At 50.3% G+C, this 19,883-nt stretch overlaps 1 protein-coding gene across 4 annotated transcripts in view; it reads right to left on the bottom strand.

The window, feature by feature from the left end:
• The window catches only part of ITCH (itchy E3 ubiquitin protein ligase), a 2,968,415-nt gene that overhangs the window by 2,093,026 nt on the left and 855,506 nt on the right, over window positions 1-19,883 (bottom strand). The window lies entirely within an intron of this gene.

The following is a 19,883-nucleotide window of genomic DNA, read 5'->3' as shown; positions in this document are numbered from 1 at the left end:
GGGCCTCCCGCTAGCAGCCCAGTGACTAGGGGAGACCCAGAACCGATAAACACAACCTATGTCCCAAATGTCATAAGGGAAAGGAAAACAGCGACACAAAAAAAACAATGGGCAACAGCGGTGCAGCCCAAACAGGCAACAATGGATAACTACGCAAAGACGACCAAACCTAGGACGGACCCCACACAACGACAAGAACAACCAGGAAACACTGACTCAGAAACATGACAAAATATAGAAAACAGGATCCTAGAAGCAATAGCAGCCAGGCGTAACTCCATGGAAACACACATTGGAGGGATAAAAAGCGACGTGAGCCTTCTACGTCAAGACGTCCGTAATCTCGCCAGCAGAGTTGGGAAGACGACAAAATCTGGAAGAGACCGCATCCACGACAAAAGAACTGAAAGGAACGGTCCAAGAGCAGACGTTCAAACTCAAGATGCTACAAGAACGAGCAGAGGATACAGAAGGGAGAGCATGCAGAAGTAACATTCGAATATTAGGTTTGCCTGATGGCACAGAAGGAAGAGACCCCACAGAATACTTTGAAAATCTGCTCCTCCACCAAATTGGACAAGAGAACCTGTCACAAGGATTCACAGTAGAAAGAGGCCACGGCGCCCTCACAAAAAGACCTCCACCAGGAGTCTCACCAAGGCCGATTATCGTGAACAGTCTTAATTATTGCGACAAAGAAAAGATACTAGCCTTCTCCAGACTAGGAGGAGTGATCCAAAGACTCAGCGACTCTAGCAATTTACCCGGATTATACGATACATGTCCAAAGGCGACACGCACAATTCATACCCACCAAAGAAAGTCTGCGACAACAAGGAATTAAGTATATGCTCCTCTATCCTGCAAAATTAAAAATACTCCACAAAAGGAAAGTCACTGTTCTTCGAGACCCCTGAAGCGAAGAATTCATGGATGGACGATCAGAATTTGGTCCATGTCTTAAAAAAAACAGACAGAAACAGCTGAGGTAAACGAGATACCCGACAACGTCACCACAAAAACCCAGAAACCACTTACGCAATGGAAATAAGAACAAGCAGGACCTCTACACCCCAAGACTATCAAACTCGACCAAGAAACTGAACCAAGTTCATGGTAGTGTACAAAACTCACAAACTACCTTTCTTGACCGGCTCAGGCATCAAGCCCTACACCCGATTTAAAATGGACCAAGAGTACCCATAGGTACTCAACCACCCACTCCCTGTAACCTAACGGGAAGAAGGTGGAGACGTCTCTACGGAACTACGCCGGTGGACACCAAGTTAAACGTTGTGTTGCCGTTCAACTGTTGAAGTCACAAAAGGAATCTACCCACAGACAAGGTGGAAGTGTCGAAAATAAGCTGCAGGAAGCCCAAATGTCACAAGCGCAGAGAATGCCCAAGAGCAGAGAGCTGGGAAAAGATTGAGGGAACATCATATTGAAGAAAAAGCATAGCACCACGATCACAGACAATCGCACGACTAAGGAAAGACATAAGAGCAGACGAACATACCTCATGGGATCACAACAAGAGAAATCACATCACCATTGATTGGAACAGAGAGCAAACAACACGCAGCAGATAGCAAACAACCAGAAAATAGTCACATGGAATGTGCGTGGTCTAAATAATGCCAAGAGGATGAGAGTAATGTCCTACCTGCGCACAAAGGCCATCCAAATTGCGCTACTACAAGAAACCCATCTAACACCCGACAGTCACACATATTTAGAAAAATGGAGAGGGAAGGCATATGGCTCAGCATACTCCAATTACGCAAGAGGGGTACTCATATGGTTAGCTCCAGGAGTGCTGCACAGAATTCTACATAAGTACTCAGACTCAGAGGGAAAGATCATACTATTACACGGATATGTAAACAAAAAGAGAGTTCTGTGTAATTAACACCTATGCACCCAACCAGGAAGCAGGGACATTCTACCGTTCATTGTACCCAGTCCTGTCTCCGCATAGAGGGGCTCACTGGATCTGGGGATGAGATTTCAATTGCGTACTGGACCCAGATCTAGACAGATCGGAACACTCACAAAGACCCCTCCTCCCCTCATCTAAGGTACTACAGACGTTAACACGGGTCCTGGAGCTCCAAGAAATATGGCGATGGCTAAATCGGAGTAAAAAAGAATTCTCATTCTACTCAAGTGAACATAGGATCCATACAATTGATTATGTCTTCACAGGGAAAGAACATTTGGGGTACATAGTAGAGGCTACATGAGGGCAGGACTTTATCCGACCCCTCACCCATGATAGTGCAATAGGCCCTTCCAGACGACCCAGCACCCATCCCCACGTGGAAGTTACGAGTAGAATCGTTGCGAGATGATAGTTTGAGAAGATCCGAGACTCCAAACAGCAATTCTTCGAACATAACCTGGGAAGTGTAGATAACGCACGCACAGTATGGGAAACTGACAAGGTGGTCATATGGGGGGCAGCGATAACTACCGCTGGAGGGGTCCAAAAAGACCTAGAAAACCAAATATCAAGACTAGAAGCCGAAATCAAAGAATTAGAGAGGAAGAATACACAGCGAGAGAACAAAGAAAGCACCCTCATATCTCTGACAAAAATACACCGGAAAGGTACATGGACAGGGCGACAAACCAGGTAGACTCCTAGCCTGGTTCGTCCGGAGCCTAAATACCAGAGAAGAGGCGGTAGAAATAGACAAATGCGTACAAGTGTGGCGATCACAAAAGGAGATTCATCATGCCATCAGAGACTTCTACAGCAAACTGTATGAAGATAACACGCACTCTAAGAAAGCAGATATATTAGAAACCCTGGAAGACATAGGGCTACAGACACCAACGGCAGAACAACGAGACATGTTAGACAGCCCTCTTACTCTAGAAGAGATACAGGCAGTCATCACCTCATTACCAGGTAGTGACGGACTACTGTCAGAATTCTATAAAGAATACACAGATCTACTAGCCCCACAACTCCTACAAGTCCTACAAGAGGCAAACGAAATAGGAGCCCTCCCGGATACGATGGAATAGGCCTTGATACTAACAATCCTAAAACCAGGCAAGGACAGCAGACTATGCGAATCCTACAGACCTATCGCATTGATGAATCAAGACACCAAGATCCTTACAGCGGTTCTGGCGGAACGGCTCAGGAGTGTTCACCTCATTAGTCCATCCAGATCAGACAGCATACGTCCCGGGTAGGGCTACAACAGCAAACCTAAGGCGGCTCCAAGCAGTCATAAATAGAACACACACCAGGCCGGAAGGCTGTGCAGTAGCAGCTTTAGATGCCAACAAGGCTTTTGACTCTGTGCGATGGGAATGGCGTTTGCTACACTTGAGCATTACGGGATAGGACAAGGGTTCATGAGGTGGATATGCATTATCTACACAAGCCCATCAGCAAGAGTATGCACAGGCAAACACATATCTGACCCATTCCCTATCCGTAGGGGCACTAAACAAGGCTGTCAGCTATCACCCCTCCTATATAGCCTGACGTTAGAACCCCTAGCGATTTATATGAGAGAATAATTCACAGACACAGGGCTCCAAATCGATGGAGCTACACACGTCATATCCCTCTATGCAGAAGATAAACTTTTATACATACAACACCCAGAAGACAATTTAGAAGTAATAGATAATTTTGCACAGTTATCAGGAATCTCCATGAACAAAAGCAAATCCTGCTTGTTCCCCCCCCATTGAACTAGGCAGGCAAAACAGAAGGCCAACTTCCCTGCCTTGAACTCATACTTTTCGCTACCTAGGGATTCATATACATCAAAATATAGAAGATGCACATAACGCCAACACACTAAGAGCAAAAAAGTGCCTCGAGACATCTATAAAATTCTGGGAATAACTGCCCCTGTCAGTGATGGGACGGATATCGCTGGTAAAAATGATTGCCCTCCCTAGATTACTATATCACTTCATAAACGTGCAATATCTCATACTAAGAGCGTTTTTCAAAGACCTTAACTCAGTGCTCAGCAGCTTCATATGGGGAAAAAGCCGGAAAAGAGTAGCTATAGAAACACTATGCAGAGACTATGCAGAAGGTGGAGTGCGCCTCCCACACTTCGAACTGTATTACTTAGCAGACCAATTGCAACACGTAGCAGGTTGGCTGGCGGACACAGACAGTAGAGCATACCCTCCTAAGCGATACTGCGTCACCATATTTCCTTAAGGAAGTGTTGTGGCTAGAGAGAAACAGGATCACACAACCCCAAACGCGCCTGCAACTAGGACAACAAATATGGAACAGGAGGAAGGGGCGCTGTTGCGCAACAAGATGGCCGCCTTAGAGTGGAGCTCCTCTCTGGCGTATTATCCTTTTAAAATTATATCCTTCATCTGCCTTCATCCGCGCTACCAGACCAGTGGTATCGACCATTGCAGCTATCCTGCATCCACCGGGAAAAACAACGGGTGAAATCGGACCCGGCGTGCCCAGATACGGACGGGGTCGCAGATAGGAGGCCCCGGGCCGCTCCTCAGCTCCGGAGTAACCAACGAGTGTGCCGCGGCTTCGGGTGGGCCCTGCGGTTGGCGGGTCCGGCCCCGCGGGCGGAACAGACGGCGAACGGAGACTCCCTTGACCCAGACTGCAGCGAGTGCCACCTGAGAGGGGACAACATTCGCTCATCGAGGACGGAGTCCTTTCTGGTAGGAGAAGCGCCTTGCGTGTGACCTGAACTGCATGCGCCCTGCCCCGTCCTCCCGGCCCGCGCTGGAGGCATCCGGTTTCCCTTGCACGGCCCTGTGCGGTGCTGATCGGGTGGAACCCCTACTGCTGGTTTCGTACGCCGTCATAAAGAAAGGGGGGAACGAAATGAAAAAGTAAATGCGCCGTTCCAGACGCTAATCGTGTGGCCAGCTGGGAACGCGACCGCGCGGGACACCAGCGCCGGCGCGCGTAGTACACGCCTGCTGTGGTCGGTGTCGCGGGCAAATGAGAGAAGCAGGCACGATTGAGGGGACATTGTGTATGACCCTGCTGGATGAGTGCACGTGGGCCCACGAAGGGAAGCTCTTGTTGAATTGAAGGCTGTCCACGCTACAACGCTCATCTCACGCACTGTATCTTCCTTAGACCCAGGGTCGACAGCACCCTTGTAACACATCACGGCTTTGGGACTAACTACTACATCAGGCCCACTCACAGTCCGAGGCAAACCAACCCTCAGTGGCCACCCACGATCCTTACAACGGATATAAACAAGTGGACACCTGTGTGATGCCTGGAAAAAACGAGCTCAAAAGGCAGGAAGACCAGGCCGATGGATTCCTTCACAAACTCACAAGCACCCTCAGAGGCCTCAGACCCATCGACAATATCTGTCCTCCCTGCTACATAGGACTCCAAGTTTGACCATCTTTTGACGACGGTCCAAAACGGATTCCTGGCGATAAATGTCAAACTGGACGATATTGTCTCCACGATAGGCTCCCTCAAAGCCAGGGTAGATAAGGAAAGTGCCAGAATCACGGATGCCGAAAACAGAATAAGTGCAAACGAAGACTCAACCCACCAAAACTCTCATAACATCGCTGTCTTGAAAAGCGAAATGAACAAACTCCGTGATAAGTGTGATGATTTGAAGTCGAGGTCGAGAAGGAACAATATACGCATTGTCGGCTTAGCAGAATCCTTTTGCAAAGGCCCGATGGAGACCCAAATCGAAGCCCTTTTGAGGACCCTCCTTGGCTCCGACTCCTTTTCCCCACAATTCTTGGTCGAATGAGCACATCACACCCTGCCCCCCCCCCGCACGATAGTGGCAAAGCTTCTAAATTACAGAGACAGACGCGGTTTTGATGATGGCAAGAGAAAAGGGCCCTTTGAGACACGGCAATGACAACATACACATATATACGGACTTCTCCGCGGGAGTCCAAACCCAGAGACGTTCCTATGAATCCATTAAACGGCAGCTGCAGGTGAGACAGGTCCCATATGCTCTATTTTTTCTAGCAAAGCTACGCATACAACACGGCGGACATACGCACTTCTTTGATTCTCCGGCAGCCGCACTGGCCTACGTGGAATCCGCTATTCCCCTACCTCCTGGAAGAAACGAACCTGATCAAAATCTTCTTCAGCAACCGGTATAGTAATCAACATGGCATACTGCCCGACCGCAGCAATGAACCGCCTCCTACCTCCAACGAATCGCTCATTCTTGTTTCACCAGAGAGAGGCAGAACTGTTCTTTTATTTGTGCTTCTTATTATTCTCCAACAATTAAAGATAGCCAGATGAGATGGGCTTGGCTACGAAAGCGGTGTTGCAGCACTCGCCCTCCTTCATGAGTGAAACCACAGGGTTTTAAATGGGGTTCATCATTAGGTTGGGCCAGATGGTGTGGGTGGGGTTGGGAACTGGGAATTTGGGCCTGTTTAATTGGCCAGATGTATGGTCGTTCAAGTCGAAAGCCCCAGTTGGGCAAGTTGGGAAGCAGTTAACTGTTGTGTTTAATGTTAAAAATGCAGTCACAGAGTCATGCACTGATCCCCCCCATATTGTCATCCCGTCCTCCCAAGATTGTCTTTAATCCATTGACATGGCACAGAGACCCCACACCTCCAGCGGGTTGACACTTAAGCTGTTAACATCCGAGGTCTGAACAATAGGGCAAAATCCAGTAAAGTGGGGGCATACATCAACAGGCACCGCCCGCACATAGTAATGCTTCAGGAGACCCATGCTCTGCGAGAGACTAACGAGAAAGTCTTGAAACAATGGGGTAACAATAGGTATTATACCGAATACTCGTCACAGAACAGAGGTGTCCTCACATTAATGCATCCTTCGCTGGGGTTGGCCCCTGAAAAAAGTAAAACCGATCCTTTGGGTAGATATGTAGTGATATGGGGCACAGTGGCGGGGGAGAGATTGGTACTGGTCAACTCATATGGTCCAAACACAGACGACCCCGAATTTTATGCTCATCTCCTCAATGAAATCGACACAACAACTGACACATGGGTGCTGTGGGGTGGAGACTTTAATACTATCCTAGATGTATTATTGGACAGGTCCTCCAGTCGTCAAAGGACACTCACCAGATCCGCTAACACCATCCATCAGGCTCTACAGGACAGGGCGCTGACCGATGCCTGGAGAGGGGTGCACCCTACAGACCGTCAATACACTTTCTATTCGTCAGCCAATGACTCAGAATCCAGGATAGACTACTGGTTCATATCCGTTCTCCTGCTGAGCTCCGTGGTGAGCTGTGAAATACTCCCCCGTACGCTCTCTGACCATTCCCCAGTTACGCTTGAGATATCGCTCCAGAATATTAAACGACCGACTCCGCGCTGGAGAATGCCTCCAAATATCCTGAAGGACCCTAACATGGTCGAATCATTGCAAACTGAGATGGAGGAATTCTTTCAGCTGAACACGGGGTTGATGGGGGAATGGGCTATGGTGTCAGAAACGTTTAAGGTCTGGGTGAGGGGTAATCTTATGTCTAAAAATGCTGGCCTCCTGAAAAGTGTCAGATCCAACCTGAACAAGACCGAAACACACCTGAAAACCCTTAAAAACGATTATAGTGTAGCACACAACAAGAACATATTGGCCGATATCAATGCACACCACCTAAGATTTAATGAGCTAGCAATCCAAGAACTACAATACATGTCCACTCCGACTAGGGCCTGTAGATACAGTGAAGGAAATGGAGCAGGAAACCACTTGGCACGTATATTACGAAATGAACACAGTCATGCCCCCATCACTAGCATCATGACAGACAACGGGGATCCCGTGCACACAGAGGAAGAAATCAACGCCGAATTTGCTAAACATTACACCAACCTATACGCAAATCATGATACACGGAGTCAGGTAGACATTGCAACATACTTGAACAAGATCGACCTCCCTAGACTTACACCTGAGGACAATCTAGCCCTTGAACAAGAAATAAAACAGGAGGAGATCGCTGAGGCAATTAAGTCACTGGCAGCTGGAAAAACCCCAGGTCCTAATGGCCTAAACTCCGACCTCTATAAAACATACACAACAATACTATCCTCAATACTAGCTCACATATGGGAGGAAGCCTTGAGCTCCGGCTCCCTCCCAGAGTCAATAACTGAGGCAGTCATAACAGTCCTATTGAAGGCTAGACGTCCGGCCCACGACCGCTCGTCCTATTGCCCACTCTCCCTTATAAATACAGACGCCAAGAAATACGTGAAAGTGCTCGCAAACAGACTTCTCCCTAAAATGACTTCCCTAATACACGCCGATCAATGTGGCTTCATCCCGACGAGATCCACTGCCCTAAACCTGCGTAGACTGTTCGGAATTATGGCACAGATCAAACCTGATGCACAGGCAGTGGGCGTCTCTTTGGACGCAGAGAAGGCGTTTGATTCCGTCTCATGGTCATACATGTTCGAGGTCCTCATAAAATGTGGCTTTGGCCCATACTTTACACACTGCGTCAGGCTGCTCTACACCTCTCCCAAAGCTAGGGTCCTAACAAACCGCACCCTCTCTACCCATTTTACTTTACATCGTGGCACCAGACAGGGTTGCCCCTTTCCCCCCCATCCTGTTTGCACTCACTGTCGAACCAATGGCGGCTGCAAGCAGAAGAGAACAAGAATTGAGGGGCATCAAGTTGGCCGGCAGCTACCAATCTATCTCATTATATGCGGACGATGCCTTACTGTATATACGTAAACCGGAGAACAACTTGGAACCCATATTGGCAGTAATACAGGACTTCACCTTACATTCAGGGTACAAAAATCGATCCAGCCAAATCTGAAATCTTCCCACTGACACAGTCCACCCCCTGCCCTTCACGCACACATGGTCTAAGATGATCCCCTGATTACATCAGATACCTGGGGATCCTTGTATCTAGAGACAAACAGTCACTATATATAGATAACACGAATCCACGTTACAGACGATCCACACCAAACTCCAAATCTGGACCAGATTGCCCATATCTCTGGCTGGTCGGATAGCGGTACTCAAAATAGTGATCCTCCCCAAGCTCCTATATATCTTTAATAATGTCCCGATATGGCCAGGCAAACCCTTTTCTGAAAACCTACGGTCCCTGGCAACCACCTTCATTTGGAACGGGGGTGCCAACAGGCTCAAATGGGAAAAACTGGTGGAACCCTACGACACGGGGGGGGGGGCTTTGCTGCGCCCGATTATGAGCTGTACTACCTTGTGTCACAGGCTCAATATGCCAAATACTGGCAGAACCCCAGAACAGAAGCACCACATGTCCCCATTGAACGGCACTCAGTCCGCCCAACAGACTTGCGATCTATAATCTTTGCAAAATCTTACAAAGACGAATGCAAATTTGACCCCGCATCTTGCACAATCGCACCCTGGGCTGCAATTGGCAAGCGCCTCCACATCGATATCCCCTACGACTCCCAAGCTCCATTATGGAACTTCCTGGGCATTGCCCCCTCGTATGACCCTGGTATACAGAAAGCCTGGATTCCGAACTAAGACATCACAATGAAGGCTATGTTCCCCAACAGTAGGTTTGTTACCCCTGAAGACTTCGCTGACACAGTGGGGAGGGGCCAACTAGTCACGTTACAATATCACCGCATGAAGGCGGCGTTCAAGTAACGCTGGCCATCATACCCAGCTGAACTGCCCGAGCACCCCTGCTACCAGGCACTTCACTCACAGCCCCACATAGGCGTCTCCACACTATACAACATAGTCCAAACACACACGAAATCCTCCAACAATATAAAGACCTCCTGGGAAGAAGACACAGGTATAACAATAGAGGAAGAAACATGGTCCAGGTACTGCCTCCTTACAAAGAAGGTCTCCCTCAATGTGGGGCTCAGACTCATACAATTCAAAATGCTTAATAAACTTCACTTTACCCCAGTCAAGATGGCTAAATTCAAGTAGTCCACAAACACGAACTGCCCCAAATGCAATAACCCTCAAGCTGACTCATACCATATATACTGGGACTGCCCTGAAATAATTAAGATTCTGGAGGGCAGTAGCAAGCACACTAGAATACATTACTCAAGTCCCTGCACAACTAACCCCCCAAAAATATTTGTTCGGCGACATCGGAAAACTCCCAGAAAAAACCAGGAGGCTGTTCAACATTGCATGTGTGGGGGCTAAAAAATGTATTTTGCAAAAATGGAAAAGTCCCCACGCCCCTCGTGCAGAACAATTCTTAAAAACACTGGCATATGTGCACAAATGTGAAGAAACATACATAGGACTGGTCCCCTCTCCGTGTAGACCTAAAGACATATGGTCAGCATTCAGAACTTAGCTTCTCACCACCTCACCAAACCCTGGAGATTCTGATACCGACTGAACTGTGTGCCTTAACTCCAGCAACATACGTTTAATATCATAAATTGTAATGTTGTTTTATATATGTAAATGAATGGGAGAAAACAAAAAGTTTATACTACCTATATCCAGTAACATTGGGTGGTTAATGTGTGTGTAATGTGAATTGCAACCAAAAAATAAAGTTTAAAAAAATATATATATATGGAACAGGAGGAATAAAATCCTGAAAGTGAATGAATCATACCCCCCCCCCCCCCCCATTCCCCCCCAGATACCACTGGCGTCTCTGAATGGAGACAACGATGAACACCTCAAACAAAGCAGAAAATACTGGGAAGCCAAGGGAATAATCACAACGGGAGACCTAGCCCCTGCGGGGACAATACTAAAGTTCCAAGACCTGATAGACTCCCACAGAATCTATGCAAGACTTACCAAACAGCTCAAGACGAAGTGGCCATCCCCGAAAGCCTTACAAACTGAAAATCCAGTGCTAGGCCTGCTATATGACGTGACAGAAGGTGGGCATGCAGTATCCAGACTATACCAAGTGCTCATGGAAGAAATACCCAAAGACCCGGACAAAGGAAAACAAACATGGGAAGCAATAATAGGAAGAACGATCATGGCTAAAGAATGGATTAAAGCAGAACTATATCCCAAGAAGATATCCAGAAACACCAGACTGAAACAGTTACAAGTCTATGTATTCCATAGAACATGTCTAACTGCAGAAAAGATATCACACTTTCCTGGCGCTAATACAAAACTGTCCAAAATGCAAAGAAGAGAATGCAGATATAGGACATATGTTCTGGCACTGCCCAACAATACAACGGTATTGGCAAGAAATAGAAGAACTACGTGGAAATGGGATAAAAGGCCAAGACTGGACAATCAAAGCTTGCCTCCTAGGCATATATAAATACCCCCCAAAAAAACACGAGCAATGTAAAAGATGGTAGACCTAGTGTGGGCACAGGCCAGGCGACGTATAGCGATGGCGTGGAAAGCCAAAGATGGACCAAATGTAGAAGCATGGTGGAATGATCTGAATAGATGGACCATGGCAGAAACAGCCGTCTGGTACGTGGCGCTAAGAATAGGCAGAAAGCTCCACAGACATTACAACGAGGAATGCGCTGGTACAAGAACTATACACCTCGGCAGACAACAAACCCCCCCTGAATGAACTACCAGACGCGAAAACAAGCACAAGACAACTGGAAAACACCAAAGGACTGACAATCACCAACACACATCATCCCCACAGACTCCTGAGGAACCTGCAGCTTCAAAAGCAACGCTTTGTGACAGTTACTGTTTAAAATTGGGTTAGGGTGGTAACAGAGGAAGGGATGGTACTGAGAATCTGATAACACAACAAAAATGCTATATTGAGAACATATGCTTCATTGGGCCTCATTATGAGACTGTAGGTAGTTGTGCCGGTAAAACCGGCACAGCTGCCGCAGGTATCCATTTTGTTCCGGCACCCGGGAATGGGCAATTAACGGGTCATTACGGCCCAGCCAGGGTAGGACTACAAAAAAATGGGGCGTTTTACACGAACATCCAAAAACATTGTATGCGTATGTGCATGAAAAGCCTGGGCACAGCTACTATGTAGTGTATACTGGTCAACAATGTCATAAGTGCATGAAACTCCATTGTAAGATTATCAGTCGATGCACAAAGGACAGCCCAGTTGGTGAGAATTTTAAATCATACAATTAATTATTTTAAAATCTGGTGTTCTCTGGGACAATTTCATGACATGGCAGGCCAATTAATTCAAATCCATGCATATTTTTAGTGCACTGATGGGGGTGGGTGGGCTGGATGGCAACATTCAGTCCCGACACCAACTAATAATTTTTCCAAAGCCCTTCACTGGTATCTGACTGACGCTGCACCAGCTCCATCAGCCTCGCCAAGGCCATAGCTGGTTGCAAGACTCACTCAAGCACATCCCAGTCAGTCCTCAAAAAGCCCCACAAGCTAATCATTGGCCTGGTCTCATGTTAGACCGCACTCTTCACTCACGATATTGATGAAACAATCCTGATAAGGCATTTCACACAAACCTATCACATCGGGCCCCAAGAGTCAAAGGCCTAACACATGACTGGTTGTGCCTTCTCTCTACCCGTTTTTTAGAGGAACAAGCCTGATATGTGGAAGATTGTGCTACCACTGATCTTGCAAAGGTACTGGCGCATCATATTGAGCTTCAACAGGACTGCTCCTACCTTGACGGACACCATTTCCCTCCCTTCTACCTTCCTGAGATCATTATGACAGGGTGGGCTGTTTTTTTTCTACCTTCTCTTTAGTTCCACTGACTGATTCCCCACTAAACAGTGTACCAGTCAAACATTTAACAAAGCAATGTGTTGTGGCTTGAACATCTGTAATGCATGCCTCTCTGCCTGCCTCTCTGAACAGGCTACAAATCCAGTACACAGACAGGCACAGATAAGGAAATATGGAATCGAAGAAGGGGTAATTAAAGCGATAATGCTTTTCAAATGCTTCATTTAATCTATTTTTTAAATTTATTTTATTGGGTTTTACATGTTATACAACCAGGGTGTCTCAGGGCATTGTGTAAATTCACTGTTCATATCAACGTACTTATGAACCAACTAGTTTGTAATTAGTTCAGGTCTAGTGTCGTACATACTTGCATTATAGAATTACATCAGGTAAACCAAATAATTTAAATTAAATGAAATTCCGGTCCAGAAGAAGGAGTATCCCCACAGGCCCGTCAAGACCCTTCAAAATTATTATGCATTTATGTTTAACGACTTTACCGCTAGGGGCTTCATGTGCATCCTCCACTGCCGTGATCCCTGTACCAGCCGCACAGATGTTTATTCTGTCTACAAATCCTATGCCTCCAATGGGATGGTAAACCTTGCCTGCGTATCATTGCTCCCTTCCCTTAAGCCTCTGCTCTATGCCATATCCCTGTCTCGGCCATTGCCAACTTTTTAAGTCCCCCCCACCATGCACCAATACTGGGTCCAGCCGCTGTCTTTCAGGCCATGGCTATTCTACGCTTCTCTAGCACACTTCCTCTTTTCCCCCAGGGAAACCTGCCCAATAGACCGGCCTCCGGTGCCCAATTATGCATGCATCTCCACCCCTCTCCTGGCCACCCTATCCGCTACAAATGCCCGGAATATTGTAATCACTGGGCAGGTCCAGAACATGTGTAACATCCCAGCCTCATCTCCACCACATCTGGTGCAGCCTTGATGACCTGCTCCAGGTATTAACGATATCCTGTGCATTGTCATATACGTGCAGTGTGTCAGATACAGTTGTGCAAGTTTGAATCTAGCATTCTTCAAAACCAGTTTCGTGTAGAGCAGGACCCTGGTCCACTCTGCATCAGTAAACTTTCTACCCAGGTCTGCGTCCCATCCCACTCTCGCTTGCAAGCCACCCCCTCCTCTCTGTACTAGCAATAACTCATACAGTCGTGAAACCACACAGCCCCCTACCAACATGTCGTACATGGTCTCTACGTGCGCACCTCTGGTCACCACTTCAAAATTATTCGAACCAGGCGCATATGCATACAATATTTTCCCTTGCATACCCCACACTCAAGGGTTAGCAGCCACCAGATGTCCCCCCTGCAACACAATCGCCTACTGTGGCCACTCCTTTATCCTCCCAACACCTCCTGATGTCCTTTCTCGCATCTCTGAGTCCACCTACTATCGTTGTCAAGGGAATGTGCGGGGAATAGGGATCCTTGATCCTATTAGCTTCCAAGCTATGTGCCACACCCTCCTGCCGTGTTGCAGTAAGTGCGGTCCTCGTGGTGTGCTCCTTTCATCTAGCCAGAGTATCTACTTCAAATAGTAACGTTCCACCAGGGGTGGACTGGCCCACAGGGAACTCTGGAGATTTCCTGGTGGGCCTCTGCCCCGGGCCTCTTGTGTGGTATTTCCACATTTTCCCATCGGAAAAGCATTGGGCTTGCTTAAAATGTGTCATATGGGGTCACTGTGAAAATTGTTTCCAGGGCCTCTTTTGGTCCCCAGTAATTATTTCCAGGACCTCTTATTTCCTAGTCCACCCCTGCGTTCCACCCAAGGTTGCAGGAGCTGTGTATCTAGTGAGGCCTCTTCTTCCAACCAATCAATGAATGAATGACAAACTGCAGCTGTCCCGATACATAAGGATCAAGTTACTAACCTGTAACTGTTGTTCTCCAGCATGGGTCTGAAATGGATTCACATGCTCATGAATATTCCCCGTCAGGCTGGGAATCCTCGGTAAAGAAAAAATCAGTATCAGTTTCGTTTCTGATCTGTCTTTCTTAGTAGTAACCAATCACTGATCTCTGGGTCATACTGGCCCCAGCCAATGACTGCGCTCTCTCCAAGCCCCGCCTCTGGCAGCCATTCTCAGAGTTGGTAGCACGCCAAGTGGCAGTATGACCAAGTGAAGAGCCGCAGAGGGGTAGGTGGGTAGGTTCGCATGTGAATCCATGCCAGACCCATGCTGGAGAACAACAGTTACAGGTAAGTAACTTGTTCCTTCTCCAGCATGGGGTCTGGCATGGATTCACATGCTCATGAATAAAAGAATACATAGCAGTATACACATGCACAACCACGGGAGGTGGCAAAAGGCTCAACATTAAGCAATACAACAACTCAACATTAAGCATCTCTTACCTCCTCACCAGGCTCACTTTAAGCGAACAGGTTGCGCAGCACTGCTTGGCCGACCCTGGACTCCTCCCTGGAGTCCCGATCGACGCAGTAGAATCTTGTGAAGGTGTGCGTCGACCTCCACGTAGCAGCCCTGCAGATGTCCAGCAGGGGCACACCAGACAGGAACGCCGTGGTAGCAGCGATCGCTCTGGTCGAATGGGCTCTCGGACTACCGGGCAGCGGTCGGTTTGCCAACCGGTGACAATGCATGATGCAGCCGGAGAGCCATCTGGAAATGGAAGTCTTCGAGAGAGCCTTCCCTTGATTCACAGACCCAAAGTTCACAAACAGTTGTGACGTCTTCCGAAAACTCTTGGTGCAGTCCATGTAGAACTTCAGCGCTCTAGCTACATCCAGCGAGTGCAAAGTCCTCTCGGCCGGCGTCGAAGGCAACGGAAAGAAAACTGGTAACACCAAGGGCTCATTGAGGTGGAAGTCCGACGGCACCTTGGGCATGAAGGAGGGGTGCATCCTCAGCACCACCCTCGTGTCATGAAAAGTCAAGTATGGAGGCTTGCAAGATAGGGCCTGAATCTCTCCCACTCGTCGTGCAGAGGTGATGGCCACGAGGAACGCGGTCTTCTATGACAGGAACTTCAAAGGCACCGAATGCATAGGCTCGAATGGGGCTCCCATGAGCCTGGTCAGCACCACATTAAGCTCCCACGCCAGGGCAGGAGCCTTCACCGGCGGGAATGATCGGAATAGTTCCTTCATAAATTCCTTCACCAGGAGATGAGACCACAAGGACGCCCGTCCCTTCGTCCTGGTATATCAGGAGATGGCAGCCAGATGGATTTTTATGGAGGCGTGAGCCAGTCCAGCCTTGGCCAGTGACAGCAGGTACGGCAGCACTTGATGGGCCGTAATTTGCAGAGGGTTAATCTTCTGTACACGGCACCAGACAGAGAACCTCTTCCATTTATGACCGTAACACTTGAGAGTTGAGGACGCCCTGGCCTTTGCAAGAACCTCTCTGCAATCAGCCGGGATATCGTACCCTCCATACTCTAGTGCTGCAGGAGCCAGGCCTGCAAGTTCAGCAACTGTGGGTCGTGGTGGAGAATGGCGCCTCCTTCTTTGGAGAGAAGATCCGCGTCCGCCGGCAGCCTGACTGGCGGGGACGTTGACAAGTCCAGAAGGTCCGGGAACCAGACCTGCCTCGGCCACGCTGGTGTGACGAGGATCATCCTGCACCTGGACTTCTTGAGCTGGCTGATGAGGCGGAGCAGCAACAGCAATGGAAGGAACGTGTATACAACAAGCCGTCCCAAGGGAACGAGAAAGCATCGCCCATGCTCCTCGGCTGTGGGAACCTGCTGGCGAACCTCTGGCACTTGGAGTTCGTCGCCGTCACGAACAGGGCGATCTGGGGTTTGCCCCATCGTTGGAAGAGTCGATCCACTTGATCCTGGCGCAGTTCCCACTCGTGGCACGAGCGTAGCTCCCTGCTGAGTGAGTCGGCGATGGTGTTTTTTAATCCTGCCAGGTGGAAGGGAACCAGAAACATCCCCTGGGCGACGGCCCAGTGCCACAGATCCTGGGCCGCCTTGGATAGGGCTGGGGATCTGGTGCCCCCCTGCTTCCGTATGTAGAACATCGTGGTGGTGTTGTCGGTGAAGATCCTCACCACTTTGTCCTTGAGGGACGGGAGGAACGACTTGAGCGCCCAGAACACTGCACAGAGCTCCAAGATGTTGATGTGAAGAGACCTCTCCTCCGGGAGCCAAAGGCCTCTTCCGTGGATATCTCTGGTGTGGGCCCCCCAACCCTCCAGAGAGGTGTCCGTAGTCACCGTCTCCTGAAACGCTGGGGTTTGAAAGTCTGTGTCCGTCGTGAGGTGAGCCCGGGTGCCCCACCATAGGATCGCCCGACGGAACTCCTCGTCGAGGGGGATCCTCTCCTCGAAGCAGCCCCCCACCTAAAACCAGCGGGCGTCGAGGAACTCCTGTAGCGGACGCATCCGAAGTCTGCAAAGGGGTACAAGGTAGATGCATGAGGACATCATCCCGAGAAGGGACTTGATGGACCTCACCCTGGCCACGTCCGTGGCTAACAGTCACCGTATCTTGCCCAGGATGGTTTTGGTCCTCTCCTCTGAAGGGGAGGCCAATTGCTCCACTGTATCGAGCTTTGCCCCCAAAAACAGTGCTACTTGCGACAGAACCAGGTGGGATTTGGGGTAGTCGATGGAGAACCCCAGCTCCGTGAGCAACCGGACGGTCCTCGCTGTATGATCGACGGCGAGTTCCCTTGACCTTGCCCGGATTAGCCAGTCGTCCAGGTAGGGGTAGACGTGGATCCCCTGCAGTCGCAGCCGCGCCGCCACTGGTGCCAGGCACTTGATGAAAACCCTGGGTGCCGACTTTAATCCGAACGGTAGGGCTCTGAATTGGTAGTGGCGTCCTTGAACCACGAACCTGAGGAACTTCATGTGCCTTCTTAGAATGGGGATGTGGAAGTAAGTCCAGCGACGATAGCACGTGCTGGAGGGTGACCATCCTGAATTTCTGCGCCTTGATGTACTTGTTTAAGTGGCGCAGGTCCAGGATGGGGCGCCAACCGCCTGTCTTCTTCCTGACGAGGAAGTACCTTGAGTACACTCCGGAGCCCCGGAGCCTTCTCGGGACGAGCTCGATGGCACCTTTCTTGAGCATCGCCCTTACCTCCAACAGCAGTTGAGGGACGTGATTTTCCTTCCTGGCCAAGGGAGGAGTGCGAATTTGGAATTCCAGCAAGTGCCCGTTGGCCAGGGTGTCCAACATCCAACGGTCGGTGGAGATGGACTCCCACACGCCGACGAACTTCGTCAGCTGGCCTCTCACCGGGGTGCTTCGGTGGGGGCCCGACAACACGGCCGGGTCAGTCTTGCTTGGAGGTGGCCTTGCCGCCTTGGCCTCCTTGGCGACGACGGCAGAAACCCCCTTGTTTGCCGTGACCTCTATACGCCTCCTGGGTAGAGGAGCGGGCCGCCTGGCGGTAGGTGGAGGAGCAACCGCTGGATCCTTTGGAGGCACCCTGTCTGCCGCCAGAGCTCCGAAAGGGCCGTCGCTGCTGAAGCACCCCAAGGGCCCGGGCCGTCTCCGAGTCGGTCTTGATGGCCTGTAGAGACTCATCCACCACCTTACCAAAGAGGCTGTTGCCGTCGAACGGCATGTCCAACACTCTGGTCTGGGCGTCCTGGCGAAAGTTTGCCGCCTTGAGCCATCCTCGTCGTCGGAGGCAAACTCCGTTGCCCAGTTGGCGAAATCCGGTATCAGCATTGTCCGTTGCCACCGTAATGGCGTGATCCAACGCCACCTCGCCCTCCTGCAGAATTTCTAGGGCCTCCGCCCTTTTGTCATCAGGCAGGAAATCTAGCAGGGGAGCTATCTTGAAACAGAGCTCCTGTCGTAGCGGGCCACGATCGCTAAGGCATTGGCCGCCTTAATCGTCGTCGCCGCTGACGAGATGACTCGTCATCCCATAGAGTCCAACTTCTTACCCTCGCTGTCCGGTGGGGAGGTGGAAGTTGAAGCCGCCGCGCCCACTGCCGCCTTCTTAGCCGCTGCCGAGACGACCAAGTCCGGCGTGGGCTGGGCCCTGAGGCACAAGGGGGCGGCATTGGGGAGATCTTCTCGTACCTGTCCCTCTTGGCGGGTGTCGTGGCAGGTTTCTTGAGGACAGCAAGCCCCTCGTCCCAGATGTCGTCGAGTAAAAGCACCGCGAGGACCGTCTTCCCCTTAGCCTCTCGTCGCTGGTACAGAAACCCCTCCTTTTTCTTTTCTTCAGGGTAGAGCTGGAAGAGCTTGGATGCCCTGGTTATCATGGCATGGAAAGAGCCAACCTCGTCGGCTGGGGATGCCCGCGGGGGGGGGGATGACGACGGGATGTCTGCTGTGTCATCGCCGCCGTCATCGTCCGTCGCCGTATCCGTCGCCGTATCCTCTCCCAGCGAGGGGGATGAGGGCTCCACCAGTCTCGCAGGCACGAAGGGCGGAGCGGGGTGGACTCTCCTCCGCTTGTTCGGAGGGCTTCCCGACGGGCCTGGTTCTGGCTCCTCCGTCGGGGTGCATGGTAATCTCGTCCTTATCTCGGTACATAAGGATTGGATTGCCAACAAAATGGCCGTCGAGCTATCCTGGGGCTCGGGCAATGCCTGCGACGGACGGGATGGCCACTCCAGTGGGCCCTGTTCATCGTCCTCGTCGCTATCATCGATCACGTCAGCAGGGACCGCCCCCTGGGATCGAACCTTCTCGAACCTCTCGTTGAGGCCTATGGACCTTTCGTTGAGGCCCCTCTCGGTCTCCACCAGTTCCTCCTCAGAGGCTGATTCCGAGTCTGCAACGGCCACCGCCCCCCCCCTCTTTTTCAGCCGGGGGCTTCACGGGGGTCTCAGCGATGGGCTGGAAAGAGGATTCCCTCCGCGGCAGCAGGGATCCTCTGGGCCCAGAGGCCGTTTCCATTGGTGTAGTCTCAGCCGGCTCCACCAGGGTCACAGAGACCACTTCGGTAGAGGCCTTAGCTGGGTGGATCAAGGCCCTCACCACCTTAGGTGCGTCCTGAGCCTTCGCCTTGGGAGGAGGGTCAACGCCTTGCTCCCCCTTCGAGATCGACCGGGTCTGCTCCAGCGGCCTACCCGGGTTCTCAGACTTCCTCTTCCCCGACCCAGAGCGCTGGCTCGTGGTCGAATGTGCTGGGGAAGTAGCACCCTGCTTGGCAACCGAAGAGCCCGACCTTTCGGCTTTCCCGAGCCCGCGGACTCGCGGTGCTTGGCCTTCTATTGGGCCCCCGTCACC

This window comes from Ambystoma mexicanum, chromosome 3p, assembly GCF_040938575.1.
Source record: "Ambystoma mexicanum isolate Mex_15411 chromosome 3p, UKY_AmexF1_1, whole genome shotgun sequence".
In the NCBI taxonomy this organism is placed as follows: Eukaryota; Metazoa; Chordata; class Amphibia; order Caudata; family Ambystomatidae; genus Ambystoma; species Ambystoma mexicanum.
This window is presented reverse-complemented; position numbering and strand designations above follow the sequence as displayed.